Source organism: Sapajus apella, unplaced genomic scaffold (assembly GCF_009761245.1).
Source record: "Sapajus apella isolate SASKATOON/1434 unplaced genomic scaffold, GSC_monkey_1.0 scaffold11, whole genome shotgun sequence".
Lineage (NCBI taxonomy): Eukaryota > Metazoa > Chordata > Mammalia > Primates > Cebidae > Sapajus > Sapajus apella.
Window position 1 is genome coordinate 22,122,659 of NW_022436951.1, and position 19,099 is coordinate 22,141,757.

Below are 19,099 nucleotides of genomic sequence, written 5' to 3' on the forward strand. Positions count from 1 at the left end.
CATGTCTAATATAGAAATCAATTCCTGAAACGATATCACATATCCAGATATTAGACATCTTTACTGAAGAAGCTAATTTAGTGGGTCTAGGAAGATCCAATACTAGTTTTATAATTAGGCAAAATTAACTTAATGATTCTTTTGTCTGAATCTATTTTCTTACCAGTGTTGTTTGCATCAGTGTCTCCCTTTTGTTTACTTCTCATTCTTCCTCATTTGGTTATTGAACAATCTTAAATAATTTTAAAATTATGTGTGTGTGTGTGCATATGTATATGTACGTGTGTATATGTTATGCGTGTGTGTAGATATGTGTAAATACGTAGAAATTGTGGGGAAAGAACAATCTCCTAAGTTTAATGTCTAATGGTCATTTCCCAAACTTATTTAATCATAAGAATCAATTTATCAACTCATGGAAAGTGTGTGTGTGTGTGTGTACATATATACACTTTGTTTATATACACGTATGAACTAAATTCCTGAAGTTTTCATGTTCAAATATACTTATTTTGCCATTATTTTTGAGTGGATAATATGGCAGGTTATGCAATTAGTGCCAGATTCAAGCATCTGTCTAGATTAGGCTCTGCTGCCATCTCCTAGTATTCAGTGCCACTGGTGAGATACCTAGTCATTTGAATGTTTATTTCTTGGTAGATGATCTACTTTTTTATTTCTATATGAAATTCATTAGAATTTGTCTTTAGTTCTGGCATTTTCAAATTTCTCCAGAAATGCTTATGTACTTTTCCCATTATTCACTTTTGGAATTTGTGTGTTATTTCAATGATGAAGACTTGTGTTTTCCCTCAATCACAGGTTTTCTTAACTCATTGTATTAGCTCTTCAAATTTGCTTTTTATTTTCTCTGTTATTTGGACCTCCTTGTAGATAGATGGTGGAATTTTGATACACTCTGTGTTCCTCTTTATATACATATGATGTTTCTCTTTATAGCGATTTCTTAAATGCCATACATTTTCAGTCTTTTCTTCTTTATCAATAATGTATTCTTAGCAGAGCTATTCTGTAATCCAACTCATCTATTGAACTATTTGTAAAGGTTTGCGATCTTTTAAATGTACAAATATTTCCTATCCTGGAGCTTTATTAATTCATTTCCAAAGTCAATAACTGTTCCACCTTAGGTATCCTCATTGCTGCTTAACTTTCCTCACGTGTTGCCTGATCCTTGGTGGCCTATTCATATTTGTGAAAAATGAAGTTAACTAATGAGTGTAGAGTACAATAGCTTGCCATGCAATTGTGTGAAATATTCTCTCCAATTCAGGAATTATATATATGGATGGAGCTGGATATTTAGGCCTCCTTTTAGCACTCATGTGAGGAATACAGGATGATAGGTCAGAGACAATGCCCAATTGCTAAAATAATGATTTCACTTTGATGTAATATTCACTCTGCTTTGCAGAAAATAGGAGATTCCCTCAGGTGGGGGTGCTGTTGCTGGAGTCTTGGTAAGAAAAGAAAGTGGCTTGGACCAGTAAAAATAGTAAAAATCAGTCCAACGAGATCCAGACCATGTCGTGAACTTGCTGATGAATTAGAAGACTAAATGTGAGCTATCGATGTCAATTCCCTAGCAGATTGGATTGAGGGCAAACAGCAAGTAGTTGGCTTTAGATAGGACCACATGCATCATTATAACATGAGAAAGAACTAAACATATAAACTAAACAATGTATTTAGATGCAAATAGTTTACTAGATTTTCTGACAAGAAAAAAATATTTTGTTCTTAGGTCTATTTTATTAAAAAATTGATATAAAATCATTTGTTAGTAGAGGAGAAAAGGAGATTGTAGGGCATAGAAGAGACAAATAATTGAGAATTTTCATTTTGCAAAATTAAAAAAAAAAACAGTGGGAAATACAGTACAATTACTAGGAAGAGATATTTGCCCATTTGAAGTCTGTGTTTACAATCTGAAGAAAGAACAATTTATAGAATAGTGTGACATTTCTCCAGCAACTTAAAGCTGTAACAGAAAATGACTATTTTAATCTTCTTCCCACAACAACCCTCCAACATGTACAAGTACACACACACAGCCACATACTGATATATATATATGTTGCAATTTTATTAAAGTTTGCAGATTTGAATAACTGTGGGTTTTGTTTTGCCTTCTTAACTTTCTAAACTGGGCAAAAGCATTGCTTCATTCTTCTAAACTGGTTTTAATACACATTTATCTTTTCACATCCTAATGTATACTTATTCTAGCTGATTTCAGACCAAATCTATTAAAATTGGTAAAGGCAACACTGATAATGTTCTAAAATGATTGAGTAGGTCCACATCATAATTAATTTGCATGAGAATAGTGACAATGTAGCAGGAAACATACCCAATATGTGAATTGCTTTTTTTGTGTGTTTGGGTTCCTTTTTGACTTTTTCTCTGTTTCACATACTCACTGTTGTGCTCTACAGATTCCGTGATTGGCAAACCAATCCTCTTTATCTCCGGGCTCGGATTTTTGTCCTCTGGAACTCTGAAAGAGAGAAAATCTATATCTCCCCTGAGCAGATTACAGATGGCACCAGATCCCTTCTTTAGTCCTGCCTTTCACTTTTCAGGAAAGTAGGTAATCTCAATAGCACAAGATGTTAACAAATGAACCATATTGATATCTCCACAAATCATTCCCTATTTTTCTTTTGTAATGTGTTCTTGTCCTTACTGTCATCACTTACAACTTAGTCACATTTGGAAATATGTTACGTATGTGTACAGTTTGGTAAAATCATAGTAGTAACTGAGAGGTTGTGTCTATTGTTATAACTGTAATTTACTGAGTATATACATGCAGCATACACTCTAAAAGGTGAATTATGTAAGTTATTTCCTTCAATATGTGTAATCAGTACAACTTATCTTCCAGAACTGCGCTATTTCAGCGTTAAAAGATGTAAAAACTGAGAGCCAGTTTCAAGGCAATGCACCAAATATGCGGCAATGCTAAAATTTGACTGAAGTTAGTCTCTGTGCACAGTCTAAAGATTTCTTTTCAAATTTCATTAAAAAATAAATGTATGGCATAACAACTGTATCTACCACGCATACAATAAAGTTATAGGGGGAATTCAGAAATGGTTAATTAAACGGGACCAGTGATGTTTCAGTAGAAAAGTTCTATCAATTGGATGCCTTTAATGTGTGGAGTAAAATTCTAAACATAGTAAAAATATACTGGGAAGATTTAGGGGACTTTAGAGACAAAAATTCTGGCTTGAGGAATGTGATAAGGAAAGCATCAATGTCAATAATGACTAGTTACTAACAATGAGCAGAACATATGGTTAGGGACACTGTGTGTAAAACTGCCAACCCTGATATATGAATACTGGCATCTTGAGGAAGCTTTAGATAGACGGAGGACAATGACAGTGCCACTTTGAAAGTGACTTGAGGCCTATGTGTATGCTCAGTGTGGCTGCAGTATTCCGGGAATAACCTATCCCTACCTGCACTTTGATTTTCCCACTCTGAGGACCTAATGCTGAGCAGGACAATGAATGTAAAACCTGATTTTCACTGTTCACCTGAGCCTGTGGTGTAATTCTCAATTGCCTATGGTGACCGAAAGACCCGGGCTTATACAACACAAGAGACCTACAGAGAAATTATTTCAGCACACCACATGCAATTGACTTGCAGTAAAAAAAGGAAAAAGAATAATGACATAAGGCATCCTGAGATATGAAAATGAAATCCCATTTTATCTAACCAATCTTCCTAGAGTCCCAAATTAACCCTGGCAATATGGAATTTATTTTGGACACACTTTCTGGACAATGCTTCAGAGACACTGTTCTCTTTTTAGCTTGTTCTGTTCTTTATGGGGTTGATGGCCTCTATACATTTTTTTTCTGAGTTAAAAATAATCAGACTTTATGTCATAGTCTAATTTTTCTTTTAAGGTAGTAATATAAATAGCATTTATTATATAACACCTACACTTCCTCTTATGCCCTCAAACACATATTCACCTATACACTCAGTAGGGGAAAGTACTAGAATTCACAGTTCAACTATTTGCTTTCAATACAATCTTTAATATTCTCCATGAATAATTATATACGCTTACCACTTGGCAGTCCTTTTATAAAGCAACTTTGAATAAGCAAAGAAATGGTAAAGCATAGCTAATCACACATTCTCAAATGAAGATCAAGCTTCTCATGCATTAAAATAAAAAGAAATTATGAGATTTCATTTGACAATTTTGCATGCTGTAGAATATGTAAATCTCTACTATACTAAGTTAATTTGATCTATTTTTAGTTACATCTTTTTTTCACAGTGACTAAACCTTACCCTGGAGTTGTCACATTTTTACTTTGCCAACCTTTGCAAATATGATTAAATTTCTGTTTACTAATCAGTAATATAAAGTTACATTTTACTAAAAGGTTTTTTAAATTCATATCCACGAAAGATTTTGTAATGTTTCCTGATCAGCACTTCAGACTTTTCCTTTAAAGTGCCATTTCTCTTTTCTCTTCTTTTCTCTCCTCTCTTTTTCTCCTTTCCATTCTCATCTTTCACCTGCTCTCTCTTTCTCTCATTGTCTAGCTAATTCTATCACTGATCCCCTAGAAACTTTCCTCTCATCCACTAGGGACTGTACAACATATATTATTAGTATTATTATCATCATCATCATCATCTGTGGCTGACTCACAAAATTATGTCTCCCACTCAAAGCTATTTTCCCAAACTACAATCTAATACTGCCAACTGACTCTTGGCTATCCCTTCAAAATGTCTGGCTAACACCTCATCAGCATACTTCAAATTGAAACTATATTTCTAACCAAATCTTACAACTTTCTTTCCACTTTGCCATTTTTTCTCCCAGGATCAAGCTCTAAACCTCTTAGTTTTATCTCCACTATGTTATGTTTAATTCTTTCATAAATATCTCCAATTTGTTTACCTTTTATTCTTATACCAAGCTAAAGGCATTCATTATTTCTTTTTTGGTTATAAGTACAAATTACAGATTTTTTTGATCCTGTAACACCACAACAAGCAGAGTACTAATCAACCAAGTTTCAGTCAATATAGTTTAGTAATCTATTAAAAATAGATTAATAGATTGTATATTCGCAATCTATTAATTAGATTGTGTATTCAGTCAATAGAGTTTAGTAATCTATTAAAAATCTTGGATTATCTTGACAATATCCCTACTTGGCCCACCCTATCTCTATATTGGGCTCTTATTCGAATTCATCTGTCCCCACACCTTATTACATAAGATATAAAAACTACTAACACTTTTCCTACTACCTCCCACTCCCTCACCATGTAGTTTGGTATCACTGCAGTGACAGGAAAGGTCAGCACTCCTGTCCTGAGACAGTCATCCTACAAACATAATTTTAAAAAGGGAAGATAGTTGAATTGGGGGACTAAAAGAATCTGAAAGAACTTGAGATGAAACTTAATACATAATTTGAGAATTACCAATAAAACAAGGTAAGTGGAGTTGGGTTCATTGGATGGGTAGAAGTGGTGAGTAGGTATGCTTCATGAGCTTGTGACCTCGGCAGCTGCGTAAAGCCCCACATTCAGAATTGGCCTCATGCTTGGTCTAATGCCATGCTGCCTTCATCCTGAAATTCTCAATATATTTTTTAAGAATCCCAACATTTTAATTTGTACTGTTCTCTCATTCTCCCAATTATACAGCTAGTCCTGGCGGTAAGGAAAACATTGAGGCTAGCTAGTCTCCAGACTTTTCTTTTTCTTTTTTTTTTTTTTTGAAATGGGGTTTTGTTCTTTTTGGCCAGGCTGGAATGTAATCATGCAATCTCGGCTCAATGCAACCACCGCCTCCCAGGTTCAAGAGATTTTCCTGCCTCGGCCTTCCTAGTAGCTGGGATAACAGGCATGCACCACTATGCCCAGCTAATTTTATATTCTTAGTAGAGACAGTGTTTCACCATGTTAGCCAGGCTGGTCTCAAACTCCTGACCTCAGGTGATCTACCCACCTTGGCCCCTCAAAGTGCTGGGAGTTTAGGAATGAGCCACCATGCCCAGCTGTGTTCATAATTTTATGTGGGCAATTGTGGAGAAGTTATATGTATATTTGCGTGTGTTTAGAAGGGGTATGTGTGTGTGTGTAAATGATAGTCCCTTCAGTGATTGAGAAGCCTGAAAGGAGAAACAGATCTGAAATCTTAAGTCTGCTTCTGTGTATTCAGGGACTTTATCTTATATTTTACCTTTTTTCTTTTTCCTTAGCACCTTATTATGTATTATAGTTAATGTCCTCTTTAACTAGGTAAACTATGTTCCACTCAAACAATGGTAATAATAATTTAACATTTATTTCTTGAATTCTATGAAGCTTTGTTTCAATTTTATGATTCTCTTCTTCCTTTACTGAAAAATCATTCCACCTTGTTCTATATTTTTTTCATTTACTGCCAGACTGTCTTCTTTTGCCACCGATTTCCTGACTGCCAATTCCAGTGTCACAAATAACCTCCAAATAGCCAAACATAACATGAGAATGCACTTGTTATGCTACAAAAATTAATATGATTCATTTTTCTAAGCTTGGTGACCTTGTCTATTTCATTAATTTTGTGACCCTAAATTCTTGTGTTTTTTTTTTATCTTGCGTCTAGGACTGCTTATTTTCCACTTCAAAGGATTCCCCTCCCCCACTTAGCTCAACTCACACTATACTACTAATGCTGTTTATGGTTTTTTTCCTTCTTTCTGCTGTCCTTGAACAAATCCATGAAAAACAGATATTGAGCAATTATATATAAATGTCTCCTCAAATTTTATTTCAAAATCTGGCTTGTTCTCTTAGCATGAAACTAATAACCAACTGGACAATCATTTGTGGATTTCTAATGGGCCCATTAAAGTCAATGTGACCTCAAATCAATTTATTATCTTCTTCCTTCAAACTAGTTCTCCTCTGACAGTGCATTTCCTGACAATACAAACACTCTAGCTGGATTCATGAGAGCAGCCTGGAATCGTCCCTTGCTCATCACTCCTATCCTATTGCAGAGTTATCCTATTTTAATTTTTTATTATTTTAAAATATTTAACCCATCATCACACTTGTTTCTCTAACAAAACTTATGTAGCCAATGAGCTCACAATAACATTCTAGATTATTTTTGATAGCTTCCAACCTGGTCCCCATGTATTTAATTTTGCCCCCCTAAGCTTGGCCACTTGGCCAGCGGGGAGAAGACTCAGTTGTAAAATCAAATATTACCATTTCATTACCCTGAGTAAATAACTCATTTGATGAAGTCCAAGGCCTTTAACAGGAAAATAACTTCTGCATTATCACTTTGCCCTGATTCTCCATGTCATGTTTCATTCTGCTTCTACCTGACTTTCTTTATGAACATCTGTTAACACCCCATCATCCTCTCTGCCCTCTTCTTGTCATGCTAGAGTAATATCGCTTTATTGTCCAAAGTTTCTAGGAAATTTTCTCCACATACTCAAGATGAATTAAGAAACTTTCATGACACCCTATGCATCATCTCCCTATGATAGTATTGCGTTACAATGAAATGTTGATGTGTCTGCATCCTCTACTGTATTATAAGCTTCTTGAGGTATGGGCAATAGCTTACCATTGTTGCAGTCCATAAACCTTGCACTTAGGTTGACCTGCAATCAGTTGATGCAAATGTTGGAACAGAAAACTTTAAAGTATACTTTCTATTGGTTCTCAAAGATTTAGAGTTTACCTCTGCATAAGGATATGATAATGGACATATTATGTTACTCTCTGCTGAGTGCCTCAGCCGAGATAGAAACAAAGTGATAAGTAGAAGCCTAGATACAGGAGTGATTAATGCTTGAGATTGTCCAGCAATGGCCCAGAAAAGGAGATTGAATTTTATAAATGTTCTATTACATTTTATTCATCTTCTCAGAAATGACTGAGTTCTATAGGAAGTCTGCTTTGGGGATCTTAAAAGAGAGTAAAAAAGTCAATCAAATTATATCATAAAAGTGATATGTGCTATAACAGCGTACAACCATCCAGAATATTCTGTGGAACTATTTTTAAATTTAAATAGCTAGCCTCCATCACTTGGAGATTCTGATGTATAGGTCTCTAGAGATATACTCGCTTTTAAAAATATTTTATTTTCTTTGAAAAGTTTTTCCAGTCATCAATTTCTATTTTAGGCCTCCTTATTATTTAAAACTTACCTCAAATTCTGCCTCTCCCAATGATGCCTTATCAGCTCATTGAAGGTAATTATTTTTTAATTTATAAACGACATTGTCCTCATATAGCTTATGGAATTTATGGTATTGCATTGTATTTTAGTAACCTTTTTTTAGTTTCTTAGCTTCTTTATATCCTTCTACAAAACCTAGATCAATGCTTTGCTAGCTGATATTCCGTTTGTATTTTCTGAAAAAATCTAGTCATGTGTACATATATTCATATATGTATGTATATATATTTATGTTCACAGATATCCATATTGTTTTAATAATGTGTAAGAGAGAACTATAGAAACTTGAGAACTTAATTTCTAGCATGTCTCCTGACTGAGCATGAAGACAATTTAAATCCATTATATTTCCCAATTAGCAAGTCTGCTTTGGGGATCTTAAAAGAGAGTAAAAAAGGCAATCAAATTATTTCATAAAAGTGATATGTGCTATAACAGCGTACAACCATCCAGAATATTCTGTGGAACTATTTTTAAATTTAAAAAGCTAGGCTCCATCATTTGGAGATTCTGATGTATAGGTCTCTAGAGATATACTCGCTTTTAAAAATATTTTATTTTCTTTGAAAATATAACATGATAGAGAAATGGATATGAACAGATATTATGAATCTGAAATAACAAAATGGTCAATAAGCATTCTAGTAACCACATGAACAGAAATTGAAACAATGAGATATCAATATTCAATTATTGAATAAGCAAATAGAAAAAAAAAATGTTATTGTTGGAAGATAGTGAGGAACTATTTAATCTTTCAGCCTTCACTAATGGTGCTGGGGACCAATACAGTAATCATGAGTTTCAAGAAATGTTCATTTATTTTACTTAGTAGTTTCAATTTCAGTAGTTTTTTCAAGTGCTATAGTCAGAGACCCAGGAAATGATATATCAACTGTGATGTTCATTTAAGCATTGTTTATATCAAAAACTTGGGAATGATATTAATATTCAGTAATAGAGAAAATTCAAAACATGTATACTTTACAGTATAGTGCTGATAATTTATTGAAAATATTGAGTAAGAACTTCTAGCGAACAAAAAAATCTGATGTATTAAATGTTAAGAAGCACAACAGATGCATCATTTTTCAGTCTCTCATAAGATGTTCTTAAGGAAAACAGTATTTTGAGTTACTATATATTGCCATATTGGATGGGCATAAATGCACGATAGTAAATCGAATATAGTTCTGAGAAGATCAATGATTTGGTCAACCCTAAGATCTGATTCATTGAATATTAATAAAATAACCCTTATTTTTTGTAAACAAAAGTCATAAAAATGATTTTAAACATTTACCTCTTTACTGGTACTATAAATGTTTTGCCCTGAGTGCAATATAATGTTTCTTTGATGGTTAAGAATCTTAAAATGCCTCAGGGTCTTCTAAATGTCAATTTTTGTTACATAGCGCCAAAAAGTTAAATGCAGATATGGGAGGTTGAACTGAGTGAATATCATCCCCAGGATATTCTATGTAAGCTATAGCTTTTCTTTTAATGACAAGCTTCCAGGTAAGATTTGTTTATTAGTGACTTCCCTCTTTCTGCTGTAAATGAAGCACAGAAAGCAAATATGATTTAGACATTTATCACGTTTACCGAGCACTTACAACTGGGATTCAGCTAGCCATTATCCAAAGTCTCTTTTATGCTAAAGGCTATACTAGACCTTTTGGTGCATTTAAAGTTTTTTTTTTTTTTTTTTTTTTTTTTTTTTTGGAGATAGAGTTTTGCTCTTGTTGTCCAGGCTGGAGTGCAATGGCACAATCTTGGCTCACCACAACCTTCACCTCTCGGGTTCAAGCAATTCTCAGCCTCATGAGTAGCTGAGATTACAAGCAATGCACCACCACGCCTAGCTAATTGTGTATTTTTAGCAGAGATGGGGTTTCTCCATGTTGGTCAAGCTGGTCTCGAACTCCTGACCTCAGATGATCCACCTGCCTTGGCCTCCCAAAATACTGGGATTACAGGCGTGAGCACCCGTGCCCACCCTAAAGTATTTTTGCTTTTTTTTTAAAGCTCCCAGCAGCCCTATCAGATGAGGGTGGTATCCCAGTCTAAAAGTGAGTTAGTACATTCAAAGAGTAAAACAACCTTGCTCAACAGCTCTACATTTAATATGAGTGTTCAACATAGGTCTTGACTCTATGTCATCCAATGTCAATCTAGAGTTATGTATATTACACCTAGCTGCATGAAGACATATCATGTACCAGATACATATTTGTAGCTTGCATTCAAATAAGAAACAGATATGCAAATGTGTAATGATAAAAGAAGCAAGTTTATATAAATTTTACTAAATGCTTGATAGTTTTCTATGCATATTTAATTCTCCTAGAAAGCCTAGAAATAGGTGTGATGGTTTATTGTATATTTCAATGTGACTGGGCAAAGTGATGGTTAGATAGCTGGTAAAATAGTACTTCAAAGTGTGTCCAAGGGTATTTCTTAAAGAGCTTAGCATTTACCATAATACACTGAGCAAATCAAACCACCCTTGCCAATGTGAGTGTGCATCCTCCTATCTGTTGAGTGCCTGAATAGAATAAAAAGAAACAGCAAAGGGCAAATTTACTTTCTGCATGAGCTGGAATACATTTTCCTGCCTTTCAACATTGGCGCTTTTAGTTCTCAAGACTTCTGGTTTGGACTGGAAATACATCTGCAGTTTTGCTAGGCCTCCATAGGCCTCAGCTTGCAGATGCAGATTATGGTACTTCTATTTTTTTTTTTTTTTTTTGAGAAAGAATCTCACTCCATCATCAGGCGCCAGGCTGGAGTGCAGTGGCGCAACCTTGGGCTCATTGCAACCTCCGCCTTCCGGGTTCAAGCAATTCTCCTGCCTCAGCCTCCCCAGTGATTACGGTACTTCTAAGCCTCCGTAATTGCATGTGTTTTTTCCCTTTAGTTTTTTTTTTTATATATCTATGCGTATATATGTATATATCTGTATCTATATGTACACACATATAGATATATACACATCTATTATATGTACTCATCTCTTTAATAAGTCATCTTACACCGTTTCCACTTTCTACCTGTAGTTCAAGAATTTCTAATTTATAGACTCCATATTGATTAAGTTTTGAAAGTTAGGAAAATATCTGCTTGTCTCTAGTATTTCTGTACTACTTTGTTCTCACCAAATCCTCAGTTTACCAACAGTAATTGAATTTTTTCTTTTTAAATTCTGGCATTTACTTTATATTTTCTATCTTAATGCTTAAAACTAGAATCCATCACCTATTTTATTTTCACTTATTTTGGAACTTAGTGGCCTTATTTCATGATTTGTAGTACAACAACGATCTGTTTTGTAGAAATAAAATACATGTGTAATAGGAATTGAGGAGTTTTACCTTTTGCTTTGTCAATTATTTATACTGCCACTTAAGAGCCAAAAAAGGTCACTGGTTCTTTGATATTATACAAGCATTCCAGATATTGTGCCCCTAATTCTTATGCCACGCCTCTTCTAACTATAATACAAGTTGCTAAAATGGAATATCGGCAGACTATTAAATGTATTTTTTAGCCTAAAAATATAGAGGCTAGTTAAAACTGTTGGAGAAAATGCTTTCTGAGAGGAGGTGTTCCTTGAGCTGTATTCTTTGTTTCTGAATCTTGAAAGATGAATAAGGTAGTGGTGGCTACAGAAAAAGCAAGGAATAGGTATAGTTCAAGTGGTGAGGAAAGCAGAGGACTTACAGATGGTATCAGCTTTTTCAGCTGAATGAATGCAATCTGGCAGGGCTTACAAAAATATAAATTAATTGAAACCAATAGATTTAGCTATAATCTTAAAATACAATATTCCAAGTAAATTCTCAATATTTTTGGAGTTCGTCTTTAATAGTCTAGAGAAAGTAATAGCACCCACATTCATTGTGGTGCTTTGCTGTTATTAAGGATGTCTAAATTGACATTTACACTTTTAATAACTGTGTCATATAATTGATTTGTACTGAAATTATTGTCAGTAAAAATATGCAAGTTATATTCACAAGTTTTGGTTTTAAGACTATTCCCACTACCTTATATTTAATACATTCATATGTTTGGATCCAGCTATGAAATTTCTACTTCATTATATTTGAGATATCACTCAAGATTTTCGAGATCCTTGATGAAATTTCTAGTTCTTCACCCGAATATACTGGCTTCTGTTAAGGAACCATTTCCTTATGAATGACTTTGCTGTTCATGGTATTGACAAAAGCCAGTTTCAGGGCAGGTTTGGAATTGGAGCTCTACAGCTCTCTACTGGAAACCTTCCCTGAGTAAGCACTTGGACATTGTTAAACATACATAGGTAGTTGCCTACTCAGTAGCAACACCCAAAAATTGTACTTAAAATTCTCTGTATGGCCTATAATGAAATCATGAGGGCTATGATGATTATGTAGAGAATACAATATCATATGTATTTTTTCTATTTCCAGCCTTGCACGTCTGAAATAGAAAGAAATGGCATTTTTCTGGAATGACTGACTTGTCAATGTAATGCAGACCCAGATGGTCCCACTGTTGTCTCTTCGTAGTGGCCTGCTCATCTCCTTAATAAGTCATCTTATACCTTTTCCACTTTCTACATTTAGTTCAATAATTTCTAATTTATAGACTCCATAGGCATTCAGTTTTGAAAGTTAGGAAAATATTTGCTTGACTCTAGTATTTCTGTACTGCTTTATTCTCACCAGATCCTCAGTTTACCAAGAGTAGTTGAACGTTTTTTCTTAATTCTGTCATGTACTTTATATTTTGTATTTTAATTCTTAAAACTAGAATCCATCATCTATTAAATTTTCATTTATTTTGGAACTTAGCGTCCTTATTTCATCATCTGTAGGACAACAGTGATCTGTTTTGCAGAAATAAAATACATGTGTAATAGAAATTGAGGAGTTTTACCTTTTGCTTTGTCAATTATTCGTACTACCACTTAAAAGACAAAAAACTCACTGGTTCTTTGATATTATACATGCATTGAAGAAAAATCTAAGGAGTGAACACATGGATCTAATTATTATTATTATAGTATGAGTAAAGAATATGCTCCTTTTTTAGAATTCATTGCACATATGGTTATCTTTGAAACCTTCTTGATAGATGTCTTTCATTTCTGCATTAAAGTTATGTTAGTACTTTGCAGTTCTTCAACTGAAGTGAGATAACAGAATTAGTAAAGTTTAACTTCATTAGGTCATCTTCTATAGTATAGAGATCACTTTCTTTTATCAATTTTTCTTTTTTGTTCTTTTAACATAAATATAGAAACTGTAATTTTTGCTAACCAAACACATAAAATAAATAGTTGCAGAGAAATTTCTTATTGCTTTATATTATTTTACTAGCTCTTTACATAAATTTCAGATGGCATATTTTGATATTATTCTTGTAAACAAAAATGGTAACTACATAGAGGTGATAGGTTAATTAGTTATAAGGTGGTGATCATTTCACATTGCATATGTATATCAAAATATCAAGGGCATACCTTAAATATATGACAGTTTTTATGCCAATGATATCTCAATAAAGCTGTTAAGGAGCCAATTCACCATGTTTGTGCAGTTGACTGCTGTAAAAGCCGAATTACAACAAGAGGCAGCTCTAAATTTCCTTTACATTGCTTTCGTATCCAGGTTTGGAAACATCACATAGCTTGCTAAATTTCCAGGGTAAAATTGAGCATTAGATGACATGTAAAGAGATAATTTTTGAGGCTCTCTCTCAGAAAAAGATCACAATTTAGCATGACAATTTTATCTTTCCAGGTTCTATAGTCTGACCAGCATCAATCGTGTGTTGGATGTTTCTCTGTCACCAGCTAAAATGATTCTAATAACTCTCTCAAGGTAACACAAGTGGGAATTCAGTATCAGAAATGTCCATGCTTTCACTTTCAGAGATTAGTTCTGTAATAAATTCTGCTAACTGATACAGTGTCCACTTTTTTGAAGTAATCTTTGACATAAAGAGAAAACAAGCACCTGCCTACCACCTGGCTTTCCCTAACCAGCACGTTCCACATTGGTTCACTTGTTTCCTTCTTTTTTTATTTTTTTAAAACTGAAAATACAACAGATGCACTAAGTGGCTGACAGGTCCACTTTTCAATGGCTCGGGAAAATTGGAAGTTTCAGAATGCCAAACTCCAGAAGCCATTTAAATCCAGTGTGTATTGCACCATTGGGATTATGGATAATCTAGATCCCTTATTCTGAGTGTGGTTTCATAGATACAAATTCCTCCTTGATGAATAGATTCTTTTTCCAGAAATGGATTGTACTGTTTGGCAGTGTTGACAATTCCCTCTGCATGCCATTGCACTCGGGAGCCAGTGCCTGTTGACTTCCATTACGACTGTCCACTGGATGCACTTATTATGGTCTTATCCAGGGAAAACCAGCAAGGAAGGCTACAAAAACAGGTTTTGTTTTCAAGTGTGTCCCTAGGATGTTCATTGTTTGTGTCTCAGCCACCGCTTCAGTAGCAAGCTGGCAAACAAACATTTTATTTCATTCAACTAGAGGCAGTCAAATCAACAGTTTGGCTTTTCTAGAGAATGTTATAACATGAATTTTAAAAATTAAACTATGTGACCTCTTAAAGACTTAGAAGTTTCTTTTTCTATCCTTTTTATTTTTTATAGCTATTTCTTTCTTTGGCAATCAGGGCTTCATCCACATAGAAATTTTGGAAATGTATTCTCTTTCCTACCTCTTTCAATAAACAAAAATAAATTAAGAATTTGTGTCTGGACACTACACAAGGAGAATCCCTCATTTTAAAACAGTAGCTGCATAAGAAAGAATATATAGTACACAATATAATACTGGCACATTATCTGGATGCTGTTTTTATTCCTTTTTTTTTTTTTTTTCTAAAAGTTTAAATTTTGGAAATTTCCAAATTCTGACTTCTAATGTCTTCTTAAGAGCAACAAAACACTGAAATGTGTAATTTCTTCCCAGCTAGAAATGATTCAATTCCTGTTCTACCTCATTGCTTCTGTTTGTTTAGTCTTTGAAAACTAAATCGAATTAAATCCTTTCACATTTCACATCACTCAAGCAAAATAGCCAAATGTAACTTTAGCTGATTCAAACATTCACTCTCAGCCCCTTTAAACTTCCAAGAAATACAGATTACCTTATCTTCTCAGCCTCTTTGACCTTTCCCAGGGAAGAAGAAACGAGGGGGGCAACTAGAAGTTATGTAACCCTTACCAAAAGCTTTTTCCTAAGTTCAAACAAGTATACAGATTTTTTAAATCAACACAGAGACCTGCTAAAGTGAGGATTGCCTTCCAGGTTTTAGAGTAGCCAGCTGAGACTCAGAGAAAGGTAAAGGCTTACACAAGTTCAGGTGTAACGGTACGTCCCAGCTGTGATTGGAATCCATGTCTTCTGGCCTGCAGAGTTTTTATATATCTACTCTACCTATCTTATGCTTAAGTCTTTGTTCCTTACAACCTCTGAATCTGGGCATTTGTAGTTTTATCAACTAAGCAAAAAAAGTAATCTCTTTCTCTTAGTGTTTGCAATAATTTAGCGTCTTGTACAATTCTTAATATATCTGCCAAGTGACCCTTAGAAAGCCATTCAATTTAGATAAACTCCTACACTTGTTTACTTTGTAAGGGTGCTTGATGTTCTTAATGGGTGAGTGTGGGTGACTTCGTGCAGGGAGAAAGTACTAAAGTTGTTTCAGCTGTCCACATCAATTTTGAATGCAGCCCATCAGACCTGAAATCCCTGTTATCAAAAGCTATGTACATTGCAAATCGATTTAATTTATTCTGGAGTCGTAAGAAATGAGAAGTTTGTGTGTGTGTTAGGTTTCCTGGCATAAGCAAAGGGGGTTGGAAAGGCATCGCAGCTCCTATTCATCTCCACATTTATAAATGCTGACCTCCAAGAGGAAGCTCTGTCTGATATAAACCCTACATACCTTGAGTACTTTGGGCTCAGGCGTTAAAGGACATCACTCAAGCTAAATCTCATGGCTACCACCGGACTATGGATCACTGATGAATGAGCCAGCAGTTGAATGTGTAGCAGGCTGTGACGACTTTGCACGGAAATATGAAAATTTATTACCAGCTTGCCACATCAGCGCCTGCCCTGCCTAATTTCCTGGTTCCCTCCCGGTGGATACTCCCACTCAGATGCTGACAGTCAAACCCCTCTCGCCCCCCAGGTTCCCCTGCCCCCCGCGGAGAATTGATGGTCTAAACTGTCACGGAGTCCCGGCCGTCATTTTTCAAGTGATGTGATACTCAAGATGATGCCTTTGGAGCAGGGATTTTATTTAGGAGTAGTAGTCTGCGCTGAATTGTTTCCCACATGACCTTGCTGAGGGGGCTGAAAGGTGGCCGTCTTGCGTGCTGTGGAATTTGTGCAGCCCCAAAAGTATGCGCGATGGGAGGCTGGGGGCGGGGGGGCGGGGGAGAAGGAGGCAGAAGGGGCAGGAGCCGCGGAGAGGAGAGCCGGGGAGGAGAGGAAGGAGGAGAGACCCGGAGAGCGCAGCATCAGGCCGGCAGGCGCCGCCAGCCAATCAGAGGCGCGCTCGGGAGCTGCAGAGCCCAGCCGCGGAGCCCGGGGCTGGAGGTGCGCGGAGCTGAGTCTGGGCTTGCCGAGGACCGCGAGCAGCTGTGCCCGGAGCCCTGGGAAAGTCCCCTCTTTGCTTCTTAATTTAAGTTCCTTTCCACCAGTTAGGGCAAGTCAGCCAAGGTAAGGCTTCAATCAATGACACTTTACTCTGTAGGGACATGAATATGTTTGCGTACAGCGGGGCTGCGTTACCCAGTCCTGAGTCTAAACAAGACTGGGTGAAACCTTCCTCTCAGAGGGGCTGCGCAGGATGGAGGGCTAAGGGGAAAGTTGTCGCTAATGCCGGCTGCCTGCTCGCTGGGGTGCGTTTGGATTTTCTTATGCAGGAATGCTGCCGGAGAGCCTATCGAATGCGAGTCTCCGAACCAGCTGCGTGTCTGTTTATGTTTATCTGTGGCTGTGCTGTTGTCTTCCCTAAAGAAGTTGGAAGGATACTCTGCAAGGCACATTGGAATAGGGATGGCATCAGTATAAGCTGTCATTTGTGTCTGTCTGTAAAAGTGAGGGACGCATGGTCAGAACGGAAACAGGGGCACTGAAATTGAATTTTCGATAGTGCTTTTTAAAATTACTGCCTTTCTAGTATCCTCTAAAATTACGTGATTTCTGAGCACCCAAACTGCAGCAGGACAAGCCTCATTTTTCTTCTTTCATTTATTTTTTTCTTTCCACAAATCCCTTCCTTAAATGCTTATTAAAGCTTAAGATGAAACTTTTGCTCCTTTTAAAGGGCACTTATAAATGATGCATGAAAAAAAATTAGGTAGGCTCCTGTGATCGGGACCACACTTTATTTATGTTTGTTAACTCTCATTCATTTCCCTTTCTTAGCTTCTTGTTTGAGTGTGGAAATAACTATCATTTTGTCATAATTTTTATGTCTTCAAGGTAAAATTATGCCTTATGCGTATGTGTGTGTTGTGTGTACAGAGGTGGCTTCAGGCAAACCTCTCATATGTAACAGGTGAAAAAAATAGAATTTTATTAGCTAGGGCTATTAAAATATTTTTGTTTTAATGTCTCATTGCATTTCATGATGTCATCAAGAATAAATGTGCTTTGCTTTTTCCCTGTTGGAAGTCGAGAAAAAATAAAATAAAAATCTTAGCTAAAAGTGTTATGGTTTTCGGTTAGCTCAGGTGATGGCATCACTGCTTTGAGCCGAGAGACAGATCAGAGAAAGATTCTGTTATTCAGCCAAAAACACTAACTACAGGCTCTGACTGTGTTTTCAAACCTTTATTTTTCACTCTGGGATCACCCACAGATTTTTCAAAGCAGGGTGCTTTGCTTCTGCAATAATTGTTCTTTTAGTGTATTTGTCTTATGAGAGGAAATGCTTAATTCTAAATCAAGAGTTTGAGGTCCAGCCTAGATCTTATATATACCTTGTTGGGATGTGGGAGGAAGAAGGTAGGATGTGATACTAGTGGATAATTAGTTTCATTGTGTAACACCCTGGTCCTATCACCAATTATGATTACAGTTTCCCTCAAGCCTCCTGTTATTTATTTAATTCTGGATAGCTTAATAATAAATTAACCTGGTACAGTTCAACCCATGTACTTCCTTCATAAGACATTCACTTAGTGGGCCTTGCTGGATATTTTATTAACCATACTGCTGATGCTTTTTCTCGGAGATAGCCAACTTAAGAAACCAAACCAACAAACAAAATGGAACTGACACCAATGGTCAAGATTGATTGCCTATCTGTCAACAATGGGAGGTAGAAAATGAGCATTGGCTATTATACAGGCAACAGATATGCCCAACTGAAGATAACTCAGTAGCAAAGGAGAAGAGAATAGTGAAAGGACACTGAGTGTCAGGAAACTCTAGCTGTAACTGTATCCAGTGCAGGCTGATTATAATTAGCAATAGCAGTCACAAGCATGAGCAGTAGCAACCAGTGCTAGAATGAAGTCCATCCATTGTGCAGTTTGGAAATTATTATTCCTCTCAATGAATGATTTCAAATAGATATAGTGGACTTGTGAAAATGAGTCATTTATTCCAACTTTATGCATTATTTAGATGAAAGCTGCTATATATAGGAAATATAAAGTACTTTTTGTCCTATTGGCTGACATAAATAGCATTATTATGCTTTGCATTGATTTTTGTAGTCTGATGAATACAAACCACATGTTTGCAAAATTTTGTGTTCCAACAGTCCTGTATTTAACTT

At 35.8% G+C, this 19,099-nt stretch overlaps 1 protein-coding gene across 6 annotated transcripts in view; it reads left to right on the forward strand.

Annotated features, from left to right (window-relative positions):
• Nucleotides 1-19,099, forward strand: part of CDH18 (cadherin 18) — a 1,107,073-nt gene that overhangs the window by 570,664 nt on the left and 517,310 nt on the right. For 3 of the 6 annotated variants that reach the window (XM_032279053.1, XM_032279057.1, XM_032279058.1), the window contains exon 1: nt 16,794-17,028. The exons of 1 other annotated variant lie outside the window; for it this stretch is intronic. The gene's annotated coding sequence lies outside the window, so the exon portion shown is untranslated. Of the gene's footprint in view, nt 1-5,350; nt 5,515-16,793; nt 17,029-19,099 lie in introns of those variants that run through there. 2 more of the 6 variants (XM_032279056.1, XM_032279055.1) reach the window with 2 other exon arrangements.